Source organism: Myotis myotis, unplaced genomic scaffold (assembly GCF_014108235.1).
Source record: "Myotis myotis isolate mMyoMyo1 unplaced genomic scaffold, mMyoMyo1.p scaffold_m19_p_5, whole genome shotgun sequence".
Taxonomy (NCBI): domain Eukaryota; kingdom Metazoa; phylum Chordata; class Mammalia; order Chiroptera; family Vespertilionidae; genus Myotis; species Myotis myotis.
The window spans coordinates 66,652,146-66,674,677 of NW_023416357.1; the positions used below are offsets into that span (position 1 = coordinate 66,652,146).

The following is a 22,532-nucleotide window of genomic DNA, read 5'->3' on the forward strand; positions in this document are numbered from 1 at the left end:
GCTAATCTTAAAAAACTAATCTTCCACCATAAAAAAATAATTTTAAATGGATCATATTTATTATGAACATTTTTTTTCTGATGAGAAATTGACAATATGTTTCTTTTACCATGAGAACTTGACAATAGCCAGTTCTACAGTGAGCTTTCAACAAATACCAGTGTACTTTCAAGTTGGACAGTGTGGGTTCTAGATTACTGATACAGAACCTCTACTTCTGCTTTTCTGTGATAACCTGGTTCGCTCCACTGAAGAATTCATTGAGGATATTCTTTGAGCCAGGCCCTTCATTTTCTTGCCAACTAGTTGAAGCTTTGCCCAGTGCAAAACTCTTATCACTCTAGTACTTAATGGAATGACAAGATGGGAATGTGCATAACTGGCATTAGCATGGGCTCTGTGGGACCATGACTTCTAAACTTTTTAATATAGATTAGACTATACCTTGGTTTGACATTAGCTTTAGCCAAATAAGTCAAGATAGAAAATTAATAAAGGGAGAAGAGGGCATAGAGGGGATAAATGGCAATGGAAAAAATTAAATTAACAGCAACAAAGAAAATTAAAGATATTGTGGGATTCTGGGTAAATCGGGGGCACTGATTGGCTCAAAGAGCCCCCTTTACCCAGAATATTACATGCCACTTAACAATCCAATGGAGTGGCCACTATTATGACAGTTACTACCAAGATTAAGGTGTGTGCAGATTTTACGCTTCTACTACTTTACCATCAGAATCTGCCTTATAGATATTATCGTCTGCTCTTAGTTAATGGTTAAGGTCAGGATGAAATGTCTTCTAACAGCTTCATCCATATTAATATACTTTTTTCCAAAGAATTATTTTAATTCTCATCCACACATACCAAATGATGTAAATAATTTTTATTGTTATCTAAAATAAGCCAAAAAGACCACTTCTGCATCAGCCAGCTGTATGTTTGAACAAAAGTATAATTTTGACAAAATTATTTCGACTGTTTGCCTCAATTTTCAGAATCGCTTTGCTCCTCTGATGCTCTGGTAGTTTTAGCCAAATGCTGCTCTGGAAGATGCCACCCAGAGTCTCTGGGTCCTCAGAGGCCTTTGGTCCCCTAATTCCTTGGGAAAGCTTTCAGCCGAGCAGATGGAGGCCAAGCTGGGAGCTGCCCTCCTCTCTGCAAGCTTTTTAGACTATCGGAGAACTAGCAACTCCCCTTTGTTTCAGAAAGCACAGAGAAACCCCATGCTTTCCAGGGCTGCTTTTTCTAACTTCCTGGCGTCAGGATTTGCTGGTTCTAAGTAATGTAGCCCTCACCCCATTTCCCCTCCCCTGTTCCTTTCTGCCTCCCACCAGCAGGAGCAAATAGTGGGCGTCACATGTCTCCAGACCCAGCCGTGAACAAATTAAATTCTGGTACCCAAAGGGGCCATTTTGTTCCCTTACTAAGGGCAAGTCCAGCATTTTCTTTAACACCTGAAAGGCCAGATTGTAATAGAGTTTGTAATACAGCTACAGACAGCACATCCGAGTAGTTCCTTATGGGGAGGTTGTGCCAAAGGTTCTACTTCATTCTATGTAACACCTATGAGCTCATTTGTGAAAGAAGATTTTGGCCCTAAGCACGTTTCTTCAACGTAAGTAGGAAAGTTAGGTAAATATTATGCAAGTTACTTTGAAGCTAGTACTCTATATTCCCTTCGCTGTTTAATAACTGTTTTAAAATATCATGTTTTGAAGGGAGCTTTGTTTTTCTCAGCTCTTTCCCCCCCATCTGCTACATTTTGTAACAAAGCCGTAATCTGGTGTTTATGAGATTAGTTGCTGTGGAAGTTCATGCAATGCTCTGCTGCGGTGCTTTAGGGAGACAGCCTGGGTCAGTAACGCGTTTGAAGTGGAAGTATTAAACTATAGTAAGCACTTGAAAAAGTAGAACACTGAATAAATAGAATCCATTTTAGAATTAATATGCACTCACCTTTGTACTCACATATTGCCTACTTGCAGGTGCATTTTAAAAGCTTAGGCCAAAGCAAATTCTATTTGAAAAGACCTGTTGCTGGGGAAATGAAATTGCAAACGAAGAGACGAGGCTATTGTATTTTAAAATGACTTTCATTGCATGTCCCAGCATAAAGTATTTTTAGAAAGATAATTGACCTCCACAAGATTAGGGGTGTGTGTGTGTGTGTGTGTGTGTGTGTGTGTGTGTGTGTGTGTGTTGGGGGGTGAGGAATTAGTGTGGGAGGAATGACAGAGCCGTGTAATATAAGACACTTCTACCTTAAATAATAATTTTCTTAAAGCCTTTTATTCCTGCCACTAGAGTGAAAGGAAAGACGGCCTTTCTTTCTCAGCAGCTCCCTGCCTTCCCCTTTACTCAACCACCCCCTCCCAGTTCCCACTTCTGTCCTGGTAGACTACACTGTCACTCAGCAGGCCACTTGCGCCCTGTTGGACTTTCCCACAGGTAAGATGAGAAGGGACTTGGACCCGAGGAGACTTCTCATTGGCAATAATGTGAGCGTTGACTAATGGTAAAGGAGGAAACTGGATGGAGGAGGAACGTCTCCGACAGCAAGCTTGCGAGGGTGAATGCTTGCACAGCTTTTCCCCGTCATCCCGGTTATCTCCTTCCTGCTTTGGCGTCACCAACTTTACTCACTGCCTCATTCCTGTGCCTGATTTTGCATGCTGCCTCTTAGCTGTGCTTTGTCACTTTGTCCTCTCAGTCATCAAAGGAAAGGGGAAAGCATTTTATTGTGTGAGAGATTTGGCCTGGATTATTTAGTAAATGCTTATATTTTCAAGTCCCTCTTCTTATCTCCTTGTTTTCCTCAATGTGCTTCCTGAAGTAAGCTCCTGTCTTCCAACATATTATTTACAGGCTGGCACTTAGCATACCGTAGGTGCATAATAAATGTTATTATATTTGGTCACATAAAGATAATTAATGGGGTGGATCATGTGCCCTGGCCTCTGAAGAAGCTGTGTCATCATTGGGCCACTGTCAGCTGGGAGAAGCTGAAAAGTTCTCTGATGCTCTGATGGGTGAAATGTGCCCACAGGCTCCAAGTGTGGATGACAGAACCCACAGACACTGCCCGTACTGTTTTACTGAGCTCACAGCTGAGTCATACTGCTGTCCACCAGGCACATGATTTAAGGGAGAATATGATAGTGTAATGGATTTAAAATTCACCATCTAGCACTCCAGTAGGAAAAGAGATGTTTTAACTCATTTCTCTGTAATGGAATTGAACTTGACTCTAAGCACCCATTTTAAAAATGTTTTTATTATTGATGTTAGAGACAGAGGAAGGGAGAGGGAGAGAAACATCTATGTGAAAAGGTAACACACCCCCTAGTGGGGATCGAGCCCAAAACCTGAGCATGTGCTCAAACCAGCGACCTCTCAGTTCATGGGATGATGCTCAACCCACTGAACCATGCCGGCCAGGCTCAACCCCCATTTTTAATGATGAGAGAAACTCAGTCTTGTCATTTTCAAGGTAGCTGTATCATTGCATTTTCAAAGTTAGTCTCTTGGAGTAAATATTCAGTCAAATTAAAGATTTAAACTCAATCCATTTAAAGCTCAAATTCAATATCAGAGCTGTTCTCCACTCTCAAGGGCTCTCCTCTTCTCTTCCCCTCAGGATGTATGTGGGTGCAGGGGAAGAACAGCAAGGGAGGGTCTTCTTGGGCCCCACATGCCTCTGTCCCTGCTGTAGCTGAAGGTTTTCAGCTGAATAATTTGTGTCTTAATATAATAAAGGTCCACCACTCCCACCCCCTTCAACCCCTCCTAGCTCAAGTGAAGCTTGGACACACAACCTCATCTTGATCCTTTGGGCAGCACACCTTAGAGCCTGTGCTATAGGGTTACCTTGCCCCAGGGCAAGACAACCCTGTTTTGCCCACTGCTGGCGCCTATTGGAGAGCTCCCTGTTCAGGCATTGTCTCCAACCTTCTCTCTGCTTAACTTACCACACCTGCCATTTCTGCTCTGGGCTCCAGAGAAAAGGGTCAAAGGGCACTCTGCTCCAGGGTTTCCAGGCTTATCTAGGGGTCTCTATATACTACAGAGAAAAGAGAGGTGTCTGAAGCTGTCCTCAGGGTAAGTAGGAGGAAGCAGTATAAATATTCCCAGCTAAACTTTTATGCTGTCTTCATCTCTTTCTGAGTTCCTTTCCTTGGCTCTTACCTCTTTCCTATGATTTGTAGATATTTTAGAAGATATATTATCCTATCACAATCCACTCTTTATTTCAAAACAAGTAACTTTGTAAATACTCCATCAAGTAAAGGCAGCACATAGGTTTTAAGAGCGACCTTGCAAATAAAATGAAAAATCAAATTGTAATCAAGTACCATATTTTAAAACACGATTCTTATTCTTAGTAATAATAGCTGAAACCCAAATTCTAACATTATTCTTAGCGAAATCTAGCATTTTCTTAGTGGAGCTTACAGATTACTTTGCAGCTTCAAGTTCTATCATTTTCTACCAGCATCTGATGACTCATGCAACTTCATTCTTGATGGCCTCAGCTTCTTTTCTGTGGGCAAGGGGACAGCAATAGGTAATTTCAGCACCTCTAACCCATCAGTTCCCTAGCAACTTCTCCAGGAGGTGCTCCTAGAGTAAGAAGATATGTATAATCTGGGAACTAGGCCACGGTGCTTTTGGTATGTAGGGGTGGGGGCTTCCAGGGACACTGAGGCCTGGCAGACACCTTTGCCACAACAGTGAATAAGCTAGCTACTCTGGAGAAATACAGGCTGTGGTCTGGAAGGCCCTCAAGTGTCCTTGAGAGTTGTGTTTCCTGGGAATGGTGTCCTGGAACAGCCATCTTTACTTGCCTTGGATTTCTCTGAGGACTTCTTTGGCCTCCCCGTAGCTGGAGGCACAGAACACCTAGTGCTTCCTCCACTGCCACCTCCACCCCCCCCTCAGTACTGGGAATGTTATACAGAGAAACAAGTTCAATGCCACACTTCCTACAAGGCACAAGGTAGATGGAATCGGGTAAGAATCCAGTCGGAAGAGACTGGGGGGACCCATGCCAGCTCAGCTTCACTGAAAAAGAGGTGGTTTTCTAAAGGGAAATGAGAAAGACTTTAGAAGGCAGTGAATTTAGACACAAAAAGATTTTCTTGTCCCTTTTCAGGAACATGGAGAGAGGTACTAAGTTGCCTTCCATGGAGACATAAGAAAAGAGGCACACACTCACTGCTTTGCGTCTCAAAAGGATATCTGAAGGTCTCCAACTGAGAAAGCAGGAATAAAGCCCAGGACAAATGAGAAATGGAAACATAGGCCTCTTGACCTGTTCTACTGGAGAGGGATATTGGTGAGACCCTTCATTCTGAATCCAACTCTGCCTCATCAGGCAAGGACTAAAGACCCCAGGGACCCTGGTATCCAGGATTCGGACTGTCCTTATTGCCCTGAAACCAATAATGCTTCCCTCTCCTTCCAGAGCTCACTCTCCTACCCCATGTCAGCATTCCTGGAGGGTGACTCGACCCATTTATCAATCCCTGTTGCTCAGTTCCCCTTTTGTATAATCCCCTAGACTTTGAGTCATAGAGTTGTTAGTGCCTTACTGTTCTCCCTTTTCTACCCCCATCCTTCTTGATAGGGTCACTGGAAGAAGCACAATAAAATCCCCTCATATATGTTCTTAAAAAAAAAAAAAAAAAGCCACTCTAAATAATTATGAGGTAGAAATCACAAATGTGTGGGTTCAGAATGAATAAAAATGTCAACTACTCCAGTGTTATGCAAATAGATACTTGTGGCTTGCGATAAAATTGCTGAAGACAGCCTCATGCAGAGATTCAAAAAGTACAGTATGTCAAATAACAGAGGTGCTGATGTGCTCTGAAAAAGCTGAGTTAGATGACACAAGAAGTGGTCCTCATGTTGGCAAAGTTTCTGACAACGGTACATGTGAAGAACTTATGGTAGATGAAACTATGTCATGATATGTGACAGAAAAAAAGCAACACTCTTAAATGTTTATATCATTTTAAATAATATGGGATTTTTATAATTACTAATTATAGCAAAGTTTTTAAAAAGAGACATTGACTGCCTTGCTATATCCCTAGAAGTGTATATTATATTCAAGTTGGCTTAAAATAATTTAAAATGTTTTTATTATTTTATTTTTTTTAATGAGGGGTCTCTTTATATCCAGGATTGCCTTATATTCAGACATATAAGGTATACAGTAAGTAGGATAGCTAGTCATCAGCCAAACACTTACCACCTTGAGTTCAAGGTAGAGCAAGCCTCAGCCTGAGACTTCCTCTAAGCTTTTTGCTTCAAAAATTTATTAAACACTGGGTGTCTGTGGTCCTCTGAGTTACACCTTTCCTCCCCAGAAAAGAGTAGTTCATAGCCTTGACATAGAAGGCCTTATTTTAAAATCCTAACACAACCCATATATGTACACATGGTGAGTTGATTTTCAAAAAAGGTTAAAAGATAATTCAATAAAGAAAGAATCGTTTCTTCAGTAAATGGTGCTGGAACAATGGGGCATCCATATGCAAGAAGAAGAAGAAGAAGGAGAAGGAGAAGGAGAAGGAGAAGGAGAAGGAGAAGGAGAAGGAGAAGGAGAAGGAGAAGAAGAAGAAAGAAAGAAGCTGCTGCTCAACCGTTATCTTATACCATATGCAAAAATTAATACAAAAATAGATCATAGACATAAATTTACAACACATAATTAGAAAACTTCTAGAAGAAATCATAGGAGAAAGTTTTTTGATCTTGTGTTAGGCAAGATTTTTTAGATACAGCAAAAAATGATTACTTAAAATTAAAACAACTGATAGTTGGGATTTCATCAAAATATTAAAACTTCTCTTCAGCCGAAACCGGTTTGGCTCAGTGGATAGAGCGTCGGCCTGCGGACTGAAAGGTCCCAGGTTCGATTCCGGTCAAGGGCATGTACCTGGGTTGCGGGCACTTCCCCAGTGGGGGATGTGCAGGAGGCAGCTGATCGATGTTTCTAACTCTCTATCTCTCTCCCTTCCTCTCTGTAAAAAATCAATAAAATATATTTTTTAAAAAAACAACTTCTCTTCAAAAGACACTGTTAAAATAAAAATATAAGCTACAGACTGAGAGAAATATTTGTAAAGTATATATTCCTTAAAGATGCGTATCCATATATATATAAAAAGCTCTCTAAACTCAATAGCAACAAAATAAAAAACACAAGTGCCTCGACACACCTATTAGAAAGGCCAAAATCTGGAACAATGAGAACACCAAATGCTGACAAGATGTGGACTAACAGTAACTCTTATTCATTGCTGGTGGGAATGCAAAATGGTACCACCACTTTGGAAGACAGTTTGGCACTTTCTTACAAAACTAAACAAACTCTTACCATACAATTCAGTAATCATATTCCTTGGTATTTACTCAAAGGAGTTGAAAACTTATGTCCACACAAAACCCTACACACGGATGTTTATAGCAGCTTTATTCATAATTGCCAAAACTTGGCAGCGAACAAGATGCACTTCAGGAAGTGAATGGATAAGTAAACTGTGATATGTCCAGACAATGAGATATTATTTTAAAAAGAAATGAGCTACCAAGCCATGAAAAGACATGGAAAGAAACTTAAATGCATATTACTAAGTGAAAGAAGCCAATCTAAAAGGGCTACAAACATAATGATTCTAACTATATGATATTCTGGAAAACTACAAGACAAAAGGAACATCAGTGGTTGCTGGTGTGGGGATTTAAATAGGCAGAAAACACAGAGGATTTCTAGGGCAGTGAAAATACTCTGTATGATACCATAATTATGGATACATGCCATTAGGTATTTGTGCAAACCTATGGAATGTGTAATACCAAGAATAAACCCTACAGTAAACTACATGTGATTTTGATGTTGTCAATGTAGGGTTATACTTGGTAACAAATGTATATAATACCACTCTGGTGAGTGATATTGATAATGGGGAAGGGAAAAGGTATATGGGAAATCCCTGTACCTTCCTCTCAATTTTTTTGTTTTGTTGTTGTTAATTCTCACCTGAGGATAGTTTTCTGTTGATTTTTAGGGAGAGTGGAAGATAGAGGGAAAGACAGAAAGAAACACATTGATTGGTTGCCTCCTGGTCGAGTCCTGACCAGGGCCCGGGCCCGGGAGGAGCCTGCAACCAAGGTACATGCCCTTGACAAGAATCAAACCTGGGCCCCTTGGGCCGCAGGCCAACACTCTATCCACTGAACCGAACTGGTTAGGGTCCTTCTCTCAATTTTGTTGTGACCTAAATCTGAGAGAGAGAGAGAGAGAGAGAGAGAGAGAGAGAGAGAGAGAGAGAGAGAGAGAGAGAGACTTTAAATAAATAAACCAACCAATGATTTTTTCCCATAATTATTTTTAATTGATAACAATTCAAGTGTTCTTCAAACAGTGAGTAGGTAGCAAACTGTGGTACTGTACGCTGCAATAAAAAGAAATGAACTACAGATACATGCAACAACATGGGGGATCTCTAATACACAATGCTAAGGGGAAGAACTTAGACTCACAAGTCTGCATACTGTATAAGTCCTCTGATATGACGTGTTCGGGAAAAATCACAGAAGAATAGGATACTAATCAGTGGTTGCAGTGGCTCAAGACAGGGAGAGGGGCTGGTCACAAACAGGCTTGAGTGAATTTTGAGGGATGCTGAAAATGTTCTGGATGGTGGTAGTTACGTGACTATATGTATTTGTCAAATTCAAAGAACTGTACTCTAAAATTTTACCCCATAATTTATACCTCAGTTGTTTAGAATGTTAATGGCAGAACACAAAAACTGAAAAAATACTCTGGTCATTGTTGATAAGTACTGCTGGCTACCTTTCCGTGGGGTCACCAGCTAATCCCAGGCATGTTTGTGATTCCCGAAATCCTGAAGGGTGTGCAGTGGTTTGTCTCCTTTCTTGTAAACAGCTGGAGGGTGATGAGGAAAAAGGCAGGATAAGGCACAGGCGAGACAGGGAGAATTTTCTCTACCTGTCCTTTCTTTCTCTTCTATTCTTCCTTGCTTTTCTGCTTTTTCCTTTGAGCTCTTGTTTTTCTTTTACTTTCTTTCCCTATTTATTTATCAGTTTATACCTAGCTGAAAGGAATCTGCTGGAGGTTATGACAAGCAAGGCAAAAGGAAGTGTTTGCTCTGATCAGTGATGGTTTAGTAAATGATTAGCAACCATCTCTCTGCAACACACACACATGCACACACACATACTGGTTTATTTTAAATTTTACTGACATAAAGAGTATGTCACATAGTTTATAAATAATGATAAAACATGCAATATTCTTTTAGGTGAATTCCATGTAGCCAGTTGATTCCCACAGAATGTTTCATTGATTTTTGCTGAACTTTTGTATCTGAGGCCAACTATCATTGTAAGTAACAAGCAAGTACAGTTTTGACGAGAATCTTGGCTGATATTTTCATTGATGTTAATGATCAAGATGAAAGTGAAACAAGAAATAAAGGTGATGGTACTTCACTCATTCATCGATAACATGAGTGACTTGGATAAATATTATAATCGTTTTTTGAATACTGGAGAAATATTTCCTTGATCTTTGTATTATTTACAATGTCACAACTATAGATATGACATTTTAAAATTTAATCTACAGTATTAACAGTTTCTCCATCACTGAACAATCAACAAAACTATCCATGAAGCCCAGATTTGGAGCATTTGTTCATTTCTGTGGTATAAATACTCCTCCTGTCCAATTTCAAACTACCAAAGTGAAGTCACTGAACACAGTTAGGATGGGATGTCCCCAGGACACCATTATACGGTATATCCCCCATACAGACACAATAGATAGAAACATCAGGAACAAAGGTAATAGCAACATGTTGTAAAGTGATTAAAAAGCGATCGTTTTGAGTATTTATTACCTTTGTTTTGAAAATAATTTATTTAATTACTAGTGTATATCATTTAATTTTTAATAATGACCATGTTTAATAGCCAGCTCACAAAACTCCTGAAATGTAACGATCTGTTCTCTAGTGCATCTTTGAGCTGGCTTGTAGCCCATTAAGGATCCCTGTACAAATCTGTGGACCCCTCCCCCACTGCAAATTCTGGGGCAGCAGTGGAACCGTGGGGGGACAGTGGGTGCAAACATATGTTGTTTCCCTGAGTTCCATTATTCTTGACATGCTGTCAGGGCTGCTTTAGCCTTATGGGACATTTCCCTGAACCATTCAGCCTGGTGTTTAGGGCTGAATTATCAATGTCATCAGACTAAACTCTACGTATTAGGAAATGGATGTGGATTTCAGTGGAATAAATGGTTTGGTTTTCTTCATTAAGTTTCACTCATTAAAAAATTCTGTTAGGTTTTTAAAATGAGGATGTATTGTTGATGAAAAAAATTGTTATTCTGAAACTCGTTTTTATTTTTTAAAGCCAAATCTGGAAAGCTATTCATCAAAATGTTAATAATTCTCTTGGACAGTGAAATATTTTTCCCCTTCTTTTTCTTGTGATTTTCTGTAGCTTCCAAATCTTGCAATAAATATATAACTATGGTAATGGGAAAAAATCGAGGCAAACCTTTGGTTACTTGATATTTAAAATTGCACTGGTGCTGTCCTTTAAAGACTAGAAGAATAAATAGCATTTCGGTAAAAGAATGCCCAAGGAAACAGACATTAATTACTATGTTCAGTTTCATTTAAAAGCCAGATGTCCAGGAATTGGATATGGCCAATTATCAATTTCTACCCAGATGGAGTGTTTCCTTTTTTTCTGTCATTAGATGGAAAAGCACAGCATCTCTGGCTGCTTGCTTTATTACATTCACCACTTTGGTTGGAAAGCTTTCAGGAATAGGTGGAGCTTAGAAGAAGGGCAGTTTATTCTACCATAAATGAAAGGTTGAAGCTGGTACAAGAGAGAGAAGAAGAAGAATTAAGATGTGTGATTGGTAGGAAAGCTTTTCAAGCTTGCTCTTTAACCAATTCCAGCAGTGTTAGACATGGAATTCATACCTTCTTATGTCAGTCTATTGCCATAAAACAAATTACTCTGAGATTTAGCAGCTTCAATCAAGCAATAGCTATTATTTCACAGTTTCTACACATCAAGGAGGCGAACTTGGTTTAGGTGACTGCCTGTGGCTCAAGGTCTCACGTGCATACCTGGAATAAATCCTACTTGTCTGTGCGTATTTGTAAATATGTTGTTGGATTTGATTTACTAATATTTTACTGATGATATTTGCATATAAGCTTATGAAAGGTATTGGTCTCTAGTTTTCTTTATTATATGATATTTGTCCAGTTTTGGTAGCAGAGTAATACTACCTTCTAAAGTGAATAGAGAAGTATTCCCTCTTCTGTTCTCTGAAAAAGATTGTATAAAATTGGTGCTAATTCTTTTCAAAATATTTGATAGAATTCTCCAGTGAAACCATCTGGAGATTTGTTTTTTCAGATAATTTTAAGGACAAGTTCAATTTCTCTAATGGTTATAGGACTATTCTATTTCATCTTGTTTGAGCTACGGTAGTGTAATTGGCCCATTTCTCCTAAGTTGTTGAATTTATGAGTGTAAAGGTACCTCTGGTAATCCCTTATTATTCTTTTAAAGGCTGTGGGAACTGTAATACTATACTTTTTCATTACTGGTATTGGTGATTTGTGTCTTTTCTCTATTTTGCCAGTCTTGCTAGAAGTCTATTAAACAGTTTTTCTTTCATTGTTTATTTATTTATTTATCTTTATTGTTGAAAGTATTTTATATGTCCCCCTTTTTTTCCCCCATTCACCCCCTCCACCCCTCACCCATCTTGCCCCAGGCCTTCACCATACTATTGTCTGTGTCCCTGTGTTATGCATATATGCTTATAAGTTCTCTGGTCTTTCATTGTTTTTTTTTTTAATTGTTTTCTTTTCCCATTTCATTGATTTCTGCTTTTATTATTTCCTTCTCTTTGCTTGCTTTGGGTTTATTTTGCTCTTCTTTTTTCTAGTTTTTGGTGGTAAGAACTTAGATTACTGCTTTTCAGCCTGCTCCCCACCCCCATCCCCCAGCCCTAGCACTGCTCCAGTTGCACCTGCATGGAGCTCACTGAGCTCTGAGCTCCTGCTAAGGCAGTGCCTCCTTCTCCTCCCAGCAGCCATCATGATCATCTACAGGGACCTCCTCAGCCATGATGAGATGTTCTCTGATATCTTCAAGATGCAGGAGATCGCAGATGGGCTGTGCCTGGAGGTGGAGGGGAAGATGGTCAGTAGGACAAAGGTAACATTGATGACTGGCTTATTGGTAAAAATGCCTCCGCTGAAGGCCTGCAGGGTGAAGGCACCAAAAGCACAGTAATCACTGGTGTTGACATTGTCATGAACCATCATTTGCAGGAAACTAGCTTGACAAAAGAAGCCTATAAAGAAGTGCATCAAAGATTACGTGCAATCAATCAAAGGGAAGCTAGAAGAACAGAGACCAGAGTTGCTTATGGATGAAAACATGAGTACAGATGGCATGGTTGCTCTGCTGGATTACCATGAGAATGGTGTAATTCTCTTTACAGGTGGTTTAGAAATGGGAAAGTGTTAACAAATTTGGCAATTTGGATCTATCACCTGTCATAACTGGCTGCTGCTTTTCATCCAAATGGGACTGCTGTTATCTTGAGCTCTTCGTTCATTTTGATCTTGATTTATTTGTAGCAGAATCATTGTTTTTAAGAAAAAACATGTCATGTAGGTTGTCTAAAAGTAAAATGCATTTAAACTAAAAAAAAATTAGATTATTAATTTGAGAACTTTTGTAATGTAATCATCCCCTCTTTTCTAATGTAATTGGTTAATGCATAAATTTCCCTCTTGGCACTACTTTAGCTGCAACCCACAAATTTTGATAGGTTGTATTTGTATTTTCATTTGCTTCTGTGTATTTTTTTTTTTAATTTTGAAGCATCCTCTTAACCAGGTAGTTTTTAAAAGTGCATTGATTGACAAGTATTTATAGAGATTTTCCTGTTGCCTTTCTCTCATTGATATCTAATGTAATTCCATAATGATCAGAGAACATATTCTGTATGATTTCAATTCTTTTAAATTAATTAACACTTGTTTTCTCACCCAGCTTGTGGTTATTTATAGGTCCTTTTGGGGGGGAAAAAGTACATTCTGCTACTATGGGTGTAGTGTTCTATTAATGTCAATTAGATCCTCTTGTGTTGTTCAGGTCTTTATCTTTGCTCATTTCCTGACTATTAGTTCTAGCAGTTGCTGAGAAAGGGATGTTGAAGTTCTCAATTATAATTTTAGAGATCCATATTTTATGAAAGATAAATTTTGGAGTCTCTTTTAAGAAAAAATATAAAATTTGAATACACATTTAGTTTAAAAAGTGAATATTTAAAATGAAAAAAATCACAACAATTTACACATTTTAAAATGCTGACACAAAATTCACAAACATCACAACATCCAAAACATAATACAATGTATTTATTATTTTAATGCCTGACATACCTCTATAATAGTTTTCCCCTACTTATTTTTTCCAGATGTTATTTAATTATCTCTTCATATGACAGTAATTTTGTTTTATCATATTTGTATTGACTGAATAGAAAGATAACTTACTCTTTCTTCAGCATGGTTGACGACAAATTTTTTATTACTGATAGTTTTCTTTTAACCTTGACAACTTGTCATTAGTAATAACTTGTAATTTTTAAAGATTATGGTAATATTTGGGGAATCTTCTATTGGGTTTAATTTATTTATGAATTGTAAAAGTTGGAAGAATTTTCTACAGACTAGCTTCCAACTCTGTCCATTTTTCTGATACTAGTAGCTTAGAATATGTCCATATTGCAATACAATCTCTGGCCCTGTACCTTTGTATTACAGCACTAGGATATAGGAGTGGGTATCCCTGAAAGCTATTCCAGATTAGCAATAAATACTGCCCACAGAAGTGATTGTGTATCACATAAATATCCTCCCAGCAAATTCAAACTAATTGTACCCAGAACTCAACTTCCCTTTATTTGGATTCCCAAAATAACCACAGTTTCTGTAATACTACCTGACACCAGGAGAACTGTGACAATGTGGAAGTCAGAGTAGAAAGAAACAACACCCTTAACCATTTGTGGCTGAAATAGATTACACTTGCAGTTTTTACAAAAACACACAAACATGTGAACATATTGCTAAGGAACTTTGAGGAGCTTGGAAAGAGCCCATGCAAGTGAGGGCCCTTGGAGCTTAACTTTCATTAGTTTCATGGAAAGTCAAGCCCTTTTGCTGACATTTAATGGGATACAAAGAGAAGGGAGGTAAATGCTTGTCCCTAATTCACCATCTTGAAGCAGAAGTTTCTTACATGTCTTAAAAAACAAACAAACATTTATTATGAAAATGTTCAAACATATACAAAGGTAACAAGAACAGTGTAATGAATATTGATGGTACTCATCATCCAGCTTCTAAAATGATCAAACTTTGTTGATCTTGTTTGTTTGGATACCGCCAGTTCAAGACGTTGTGAAGGACAGATACAAAGATGAATGAGACGTGGTCTCTGGCCTCATGTCTGCACCTGGTGAAGAAGATGAGGCATGAGCCTAACAAACCACGTCATACTGCCCACAGGAGAACTCTGGACCATGGAAGGAGAGATCACCTCTAGCTAGGAATGACTATTAAAAGCTTCAAGGAAGAAATGGCTACTTAGAAAACAAGTACCTATTTTAACTTGTCCAAGCTGAGGCAGAATTGAGGTATATGAAATCTATCTCTCTCTCTCTCTCTCTCTCTCTCTCTCTCTCTCTCTCTCTCTCTCTCCCTCTTTACTTTAGAATGTTCCTCTTGGCTTTTGGGAAATAGTTCAGCCTCCTAGCTGTTTATCTACATCTTTAACTAGATACTCAGATTCATTTAGATTTAATTAACATTTATTGAGTGCTTGCTAGGTGGTACTCATTTTCACATACACTATTTCACTTAATCGTCACAACAAGCCTGAGAGATAGATATCATCATCCCCATTTCTGAAGATGAGAAGAGAGATCCCGAGACACAACTTGCCTAAGCCTGCACGGAGAGAAAGCATAGCTAAAATCCAGGACTTCTAACTCAATTAAACATAATTTAAATCCAGCACTTTTAACACAATTCCAATATTTCTAAAGTTGTATCTACATCTTTGTAGTGTTTCCCCAGTTCAGAAACCTCCAGTGGCTCACAGTCAATACATAAAAAAATTAATAATAAAAGTCCTTACTTCACCATTTTTCTTTCTCTAAAATCCAGTCTTGGTCTTCTTTCAACTTTATCTTCCATTTGCAAGATTGCATCTGACCCCTCTTCCTGTGTTTGGGAAATTGCCCTCTTCATGTCATGTAGCAAGAACCCATATCACACCATGGAAATCAAAAGACCATACGCTCATTTTCATGGCTTCCTTATCAGTTAGGCCTGTGCTGTCAAATTTGATACCACTGGCTCCATACTAGTTGTGGTACATCTAGTGCCACGTGTTGAAATTAAAATATTTTGGATATATTGATTTAAATAACATATATTATAAACATTAACTTCACTTTTTTCTTTAATTTCCTTAATGTGGCTACAAGAAAATGTAGGATCATATATGTGGCTTGCATTATATTTCTATTGGACAGCATTGAGCTAGAGTGTTAACATATGACTGGATAGTGTCAATCTTTTGTCCCCAGGCTTGGGACCAAATGTTAGGGTGGTGAAGTCATAGTGAACCTCCTTCTTCCTACGGAGAGTAGTGACAGTGACAGTAACTGTGCCTAGTTTCCAGGGGCATCAGTGGCATCATCCCGTGTCTAGATCAGGCGGTATTGGTGGTCCGTTTTGGTATTTGTATCCAGCAGTGGCTGTAGTGGTGGCTTCTTGGGACCAGGTCTGGGCATAATGTTGAGTGTTGCCACTGGAGATCCTCCAGGTATCCAATATCCTTCTAATAGATTCCTTTTTTGCTAAGGTTCTTCATGAAGGCTCCCTCGTGCACCCCAGTCCACAGTGATCCCTCCTGCTTTTGACATCAATAGTGAATCAAATCCAGACCACACATTTGGCACTTGGCCTGTGCTAGTTATCTTATTATAGGAAAGTGCCTTTCTTCACAGCCAGACTCTAAAATTCTCCGTAGCAGGAACCCTATCCTTGGCAAAATTGTTTCTCAGTAGCTGTCAGGCTATCTTGGTCACAGCACCTCTGGAGGAATACTTGTAGTTTTTGCTTCAGATCTGCTTTAGGCAGAGCAGCTATCATTGTCCCTGTTCACACAGACGAGGGAACTTGGTCAGTGGGGTCGAGTGACTGGTCTGAGGTCTTGTAGCTGGTTTGCTGCCAAATTGGGCAGTAGCCTTGACATCATCCCTGCCCGCTCCCATCTCTTTCCGTTGTTTCAGGCCCTGCCACAAACATAAGATGGTGTGTTCATTTCTAGGACTGCTGTATATAACAAAGTGTAACACACTGGATGACTTAAAACAATAAACATTTATTGTATCGTAATTCTGGAGTCTATAAGTCTGAAATCAAGGTATTGGCAGGGCCATGATCCCTCTGAAAACGATGGGGAAATACTTGCTTGCCTCTTCCTAAATTGTGGTGGTTTGCTGGCAGTCTTTGGTGTTCCTTGGCTTGTAGCTTTGTAACTCCATCTCTGCCTTTGTCATCACACAGCTTTCTCCCTGTGTGTTTCTTCCCTCATATGGCCATCTATATATATCAAAGGCTAATATGCTAAGTGTCCAACAGTCCCAACTGGTCACTATGACACACACTAACCACCAGGGGGCAGATGCTCAATGCAGGAGCTGCTGTGAAGTGCACTGGCCATTTACAGAGAAACAACATTGCAGACCTGGCACCCACAAAGCAATACTCAGTTTCCCCCAAAAGGGACACTGGCCCTGCCACCACCCTGGAGCGACACCCCTCCAAATCATAGCTGACACTGCCAAGACCCCATGGCGCAAAATGTGGCCCACAGCCCAGCCCAGCTCGGAAATGGTGGCTGTGGGCACCAGGTAATGACATCACATAGCAATGCCTGGCTTCCTCTCCCTAGTGACTAGCCTCCTTGGAGTTTCTTCAGCCCAGGAACATAACTTGCTTTATAGCCAGGTGCAAACATTTTACACTTTAACCAAATGTCTGTGAAGCGTTTTCCTGTGCCTCCTCTCATTTGATCCTCACAGAAGTCCTGGAATAGGTCGATAGGAGACTCGGTGGAATCCTATTTTCTTTTCATTAGCCAGAAAATGGAGATTTAGAAAGTTTAGAAACTTGACCCGACTGAAAAGAAGTAAGAAATGGTGGACCTTGAAAATGACTTCAGGTTTTCTCACTGCACAGAATATAGTCAAACACTGCTGCAGGTAAATATTTTACCCTTTGTTCTCCCTGCATGATCTACAATAATAATCTGCTTCGTGTTGATATTTACTGCTGTGTTGCTGACAATTACCTGAAAGAGAAGTTGGGGTGCGTCACTGGGCTGGAAAAAGTTTAGCTAAATCAGAAAGCAGGTCTAATTAAGCAAGTTTGTTCTATATCTATAAAAGACTAAGTTGACTCATGCATGCGTGATACATATAAAGCTCTCACTGGTGCCAATCACAAGCATGTGTTTCTGTCTGTCATTGTCGATCATGAATTTGGTTGACATTTCTATTATAAAGAAAGGGCAAATAGCGATATTAAAATATTTATTCTAATTAATTTTCTTTCAATGTACACAAATCCGTGCACCGGGCCACTAGTCTTCTTCCAAGGACACTAGCTACTGGATCAGGGGCCCACCCTACTTCAACCTGACTTCATTTACTACTAGGTATATGCAAGTTTTTGACTGCACAGGAGGTCGATGCCCCTCCCCCCACATTCGTTGTTCAAGGGTCAATTGTACTTACTAGTACATCGGCAATAACCCTATTTCCAAATAAGTTTATATTCCTTAGTACTGGAGGTTAGGACTTCAACATAGTGGTTTTTTGGTGTGGGGTTGTTTGTTTGTTTGTTTGTTTGTTTTTTGGCCAGAGGGTGGAGTATATTCAACCTATAACAGATGGTAACCATAAGAGGAGAGAATACCATAGAAAAGGAAGAAATTGTTGTTTCCAGGATTTATTCCGAGGAAGAATTACACTACAGTGGGCAAGAAGGTGGGAAGTCTTTTCAGGTATGTATTCCCACCTACTACTTGGTTTGAATATACCAACTAGATTTTTTGTTTGTTAATTCTCACCTGAGGATAATTTTTCCATTGCTTTTCAAAGAGAAAGGGAGGGAGGAGGGGGTGAGAGAGAGATAAGCATTGATGTGAAAGAGACATATGGACTGATTGTCTCCTTCACACACCCTGACAGAGAGAGGGGGGCGGGCGTGAACTGCAACCCAGGTACATGTCCTTGACCGGGAATCGAATCCATGACCCCTCCGTGTGCAGACGAACACTCTAAACACTGAGAACACTGGCCAGGGCTATACTAACTAGATTTTGTTAACAAGTGTATGTTATCATGAGGTATAGTATATCACTTCCCTCACATAAGGACTGGATGGTCCCTGATATATAAGATAGAAGCCCCATCCTTTCTAGTAGTTCTCCCCAGCTATCCTGAGCAGCTATCCTGTTTAGAGGGAAATAATGGTGCATAATTCTGATGAGTAAGTGGGATGTGATTGTTGCGCTAAGCCTGCCACTCTTTGTCAGAGAACTGTCTTTGATGTCTAAAGTATTGCTTGGGACCTAGATAAGAGAGCTAGTAAGACAGTAACAAGCTTAATCTAGAGGATACAGCGAGTATTCAGGATATACATCCATTTTCCTGGTATTTCTTTTCCTTTGATGAAACATACAGAAGTTATAAGTAAAAAGAAATACACATTTTTTTTGACTTACTGATTTGAGAGAGAGAGAGAATGAGAGAGATTTGTTGTTCCACTTATTTATGCATCCATTGGTTGATTCTTGTATGTGCCCTGACCAGGGATAGAACCTAAAACCTTGGTGTATCCGGATGATGCTCTGACCAACTGAGCTACTCAGCCAGAGCTGAAACACACAATTCTTAAAAACATGAAAAGGAAATGGCTTCAGTCCAAAAGAAAAGCATGAAAGCAGTTTTCTTTTGGTGATATCCTACATAAGAATATCAGTTTGACTGGGGTTCTTAAATGGCTGTGGCTGAAATCTCTAAATGAAAGTCAACTAATGACACAGAGCCAAATCACCAAATAAGCCCACCTCCAAATCCAATTTCTCTAGATGGGAAGAGCATGGGCTATAGGGTCAGCACTATGTTTTAATGTGTGACCTTGGGCAAGTGACTTAATCTCTCTGAATTAGTTTGTGTATAAAAATGAGGATAACTACTGAGCAGAGGTCCGGTGAGGATTAAGTACCTAGCATAGTGCCCAGCACATATAATAGGTGCTCCATTAAATTGAAGCCTTGCTTCTTCCAGTCCTGCAAACATATACAATACAATCTCTGCCCATGGCCCCACCATCACCTACTTTTCTCCATCCCATTTCTACGCCCTTTTTCAGAGTCCTATTTATAATCTAGTTGAGGAAACATATTAGTAGGAAATAAGTTGCATTTAATTTTAAAAACCAAGAAGTAAAAAACAAAGTAATGTACCCCTGACTACTTAGGTGCTGAGAAACTTCCCCATTCATTAATTCAAGAAACATTTATTGAGTGACCACCCATGTCAGGCATGATGCTGAACATGGGGTATCCACTGATAAACAAAACACCTTCCCTCCATCATGGAGTTCACAGTTTAGTGGAGAGACAATGAAGACACAATAAATATATAATTTTAAAATATGCTGAGTGTTATGGAAGAAATGACCAGGTGCAATGAAGGAGACTAATGGGAGAGCAGAGAGGAGACTTAGATTAGGACACATGCTGTCTCTAATGGGACATTTAAACAGAAACCTGAAAGATGATAAGCTAGACACCTAAAGAACAACAGTAAGGGGCTTTGAAATAGTAGAATCAGCATGTGCAAAGCAGTGAGGCAGACGGGAGCTAGGGGTGTTTACTAGTAGAGTCGTTGGGGCAGTGTCAGCAAGTTAGAGGGGCCACTTGGAATAAAATCCAGCTCTTACCATGGCTTACCTTATACGGCCATTGCCTCCCTCTGACCTCATCTCCTCCTATTTTTATTGTCCATGTCACCTATTCTCTGTCCCTCTTCCTACTGCTGGCCTCATTCCCACCTCAAGCCTCTGCTTTTGCGGTTTCCTCTGTCTAGAAGGCTCTAACCCAAATTTTCTCATGACTCCTGGCCCCTGTTCTCTTCCCACCCCTTATCACGTTATTGTGTTGATTTATTTTAGCCTGTTATTGTCTAGTGAGTCTTTCCCACTAGGATGTTAAGTCTCATGGGCTTCTATTTCTTATTGCTATAAATCTGGAGCCTAAATCAGTATCTAGTATGTAACGGATATTCAAACAATATTTGTTCCAGTTCTTTACCTTGCTAGAGGTAATGCAAGGTAAAGAACTGGTCCATCTGTCAGACAAACAGGGAGGACTTTCTTAAAAAGGTATGTTTTGAATTAAAATGGGGGACGGGAGAGGGCACAGCTACAAAACTGGAATTTAGGGAATTATTCTTTCATCTCCCTCTTCCTCACTAGAATGGGAGCTCCTATAGGGCTGGAGCCAAGTTATTAACCCTTCTGTCATCAGCGCCTAGCAGGGGGCCTGGCACATAACAGTAGGCACTGGACAGTTGTCTGCAGAAACACTGACTGCGGGGTGCGCAGAAGGGGCTATTTGGCGGCAGCGCCGGGCAGGAACGGAGTAGGTCTGGGCAATCGTGCAGGAGGCCGGAGGGTGAAGCAGGACCGAAGGGCCGCAGTTTAGATCCTAACGCGGCTGCGCATGACAGTCCTCTCTCCGTCGGGCCGGGGCCGCCGGCGAACTCCGAATGCGCAGCCGCACTGCCCTCTTCCCGCCCCCAACAAGATGGCGGAGGCCCAGTAGCGAGGGGGCGGAGTGCTGCCGCCGGAAACCCGGCCGCTGCTGGGGGGAGCTGCGGGCGAAGGCCCGGGAACAGCGGGCCGAGGTTGGCGCGATGCTGTTCCCGGGAAGCGCTGTTGGGTACCGGCGAGGAAGGTGAACAACGAATTGCCTTCCCGGGCCCCCGCTTCCCCCTATGTCCGCCTCCCGGGGCTCGGGTCCGGAGGCCGCTTTGCCCGCTTCGGGACCACTCTCCACTCTCGGGTTCTGGGGCTCCGGCGGCGGCCAAGGCTGTGTCCCGCCGGAGAGGACGCGCCCGGGCGGCGTCCGTGCTTCTGGCCGCGGGGCGCCCGGCTGGCAGGTGAGTGAGGCTGCAGGCGTCGGCGTCTGCTCCCCCGGCGAACCTTCGCTCTGCCCCGCCGCTGCTCGGACCCCCCCGTGGAGCGCGGCCCGCCTCTGCGGCTCCGCGGGCTCCGCGACCCTCCCCCTGCCCGCCCCGCGCCCCTCTCGGGCTTCCCGTTGGCCCCCGGCTTGGCGGCTCCTCCATCCTCACCCCGCGGGAGGGGGTCCTGCTGCCCGACGCCGTCGCTCCGCGCCGGGCTCCAGGGGGACCTTCTCCCCGACGAGCGGTCCCGTCCGCGTTGGGTGGGTGCGTCGGCCGCCCTCCTCTTTTAGTCGCCTCCCCCCATCTTCCTCATTCCGACCCTCTTTTTCCTTTAAAAGTTTTTAACTGTCTGGGAAGATGACCCGGTAGCCTGGCATAGAGAGTTACAAAGAAAGGCCAGATGTAGAGGCCAGTGGATTTTGTTCATCTTGATGAGGAAATGAAGTCCCCCGGAGACTGGAAGGATTTGAGAGAGTTTGACTCCTTGGCCCGCGGAACGCTTGCAAAATAGAGGAATGGTGCCTAGGATGGCAAATGATTATTCGTCTAAATCAATCTCTTTCTGGCTATAGTAAATCTTTATTTAGCCTCCGAACTTTTGAGGCGGAGCGTAAATTTCCTAGATCTAGTGAAAGAATTGAGAAGTGCTCGTTTTTTTAAAAAATAATGCCGTATGAATGTAAGATAACATGAAATGGCATGAGAGAGGCTAAGTGACTTATTCTTTTATTCATTGTTAGCTTAAGTTACTCACTGAAGAATCCGTATTGTACAAGCCCTTTGTTTTATTTAGAAAGGAATAAAATGGGGGGGAAAAGCTCTTTAAACTTCTCAGATTTCTCGGACTCTCCATTGTGGCTACTACTGAACAACCCTTATAATTCTTTTTTTTTTATATATATATATATTTTATTGACTTTTTACAGAGAGGGAGAGAGATAGAGAGTTAGAAACATCGATGGGAGAGAAACATCGATCAGCTGCCTCCCACTGGGGATGTGCCTGCAACCAAGGTACATGCCCTTGACCAGAATCGAACCTGGGACCTTTCAGTCCGCAGGCCGACGCTCTATCCACTGAGCCAAACCGGTTACAGCCCCTTATA

The 22,532-nt window shown here is 41.1% G+C and overlaps 1 protein-coding gene and 1 pseudogene across 7 annotated transcripts in view; both read left to right on the forward strand.

The window, feature by feature from the left end:
• LOC118656948 overlaps window positions 1–13,328 on the forward strand; it is a 103,122-nt pseudogene extending 89,794 nt beyond the window's left edge.
• A 7,737-nt stretch (window positions 13,329–21,065) lies between these two features.
• The window catches only part of APC (APC regulator of WNT signaling pathway), a 107,117-nt gene continuing 105,650 nt past the window's right edge, over window positions 21,066–22,532 (forward strand). For 6 of the 7 annotated variants that reach the window (XM_036308033.1, XM_036308038.1, XM_036308041.1 and 3 more), the window contains exon 1: window positions 21,271–21,403. The gene's annotated coding sequence lies outside the window, so the exon portion shown is untranslated. Of the gene's footprint in view, window positions 21,199–21,270; window positions 21,404–22,532 lie in introns of those variants that run through there. The other variant, XM_036308034.1, reaches the window with a different exon arrangement.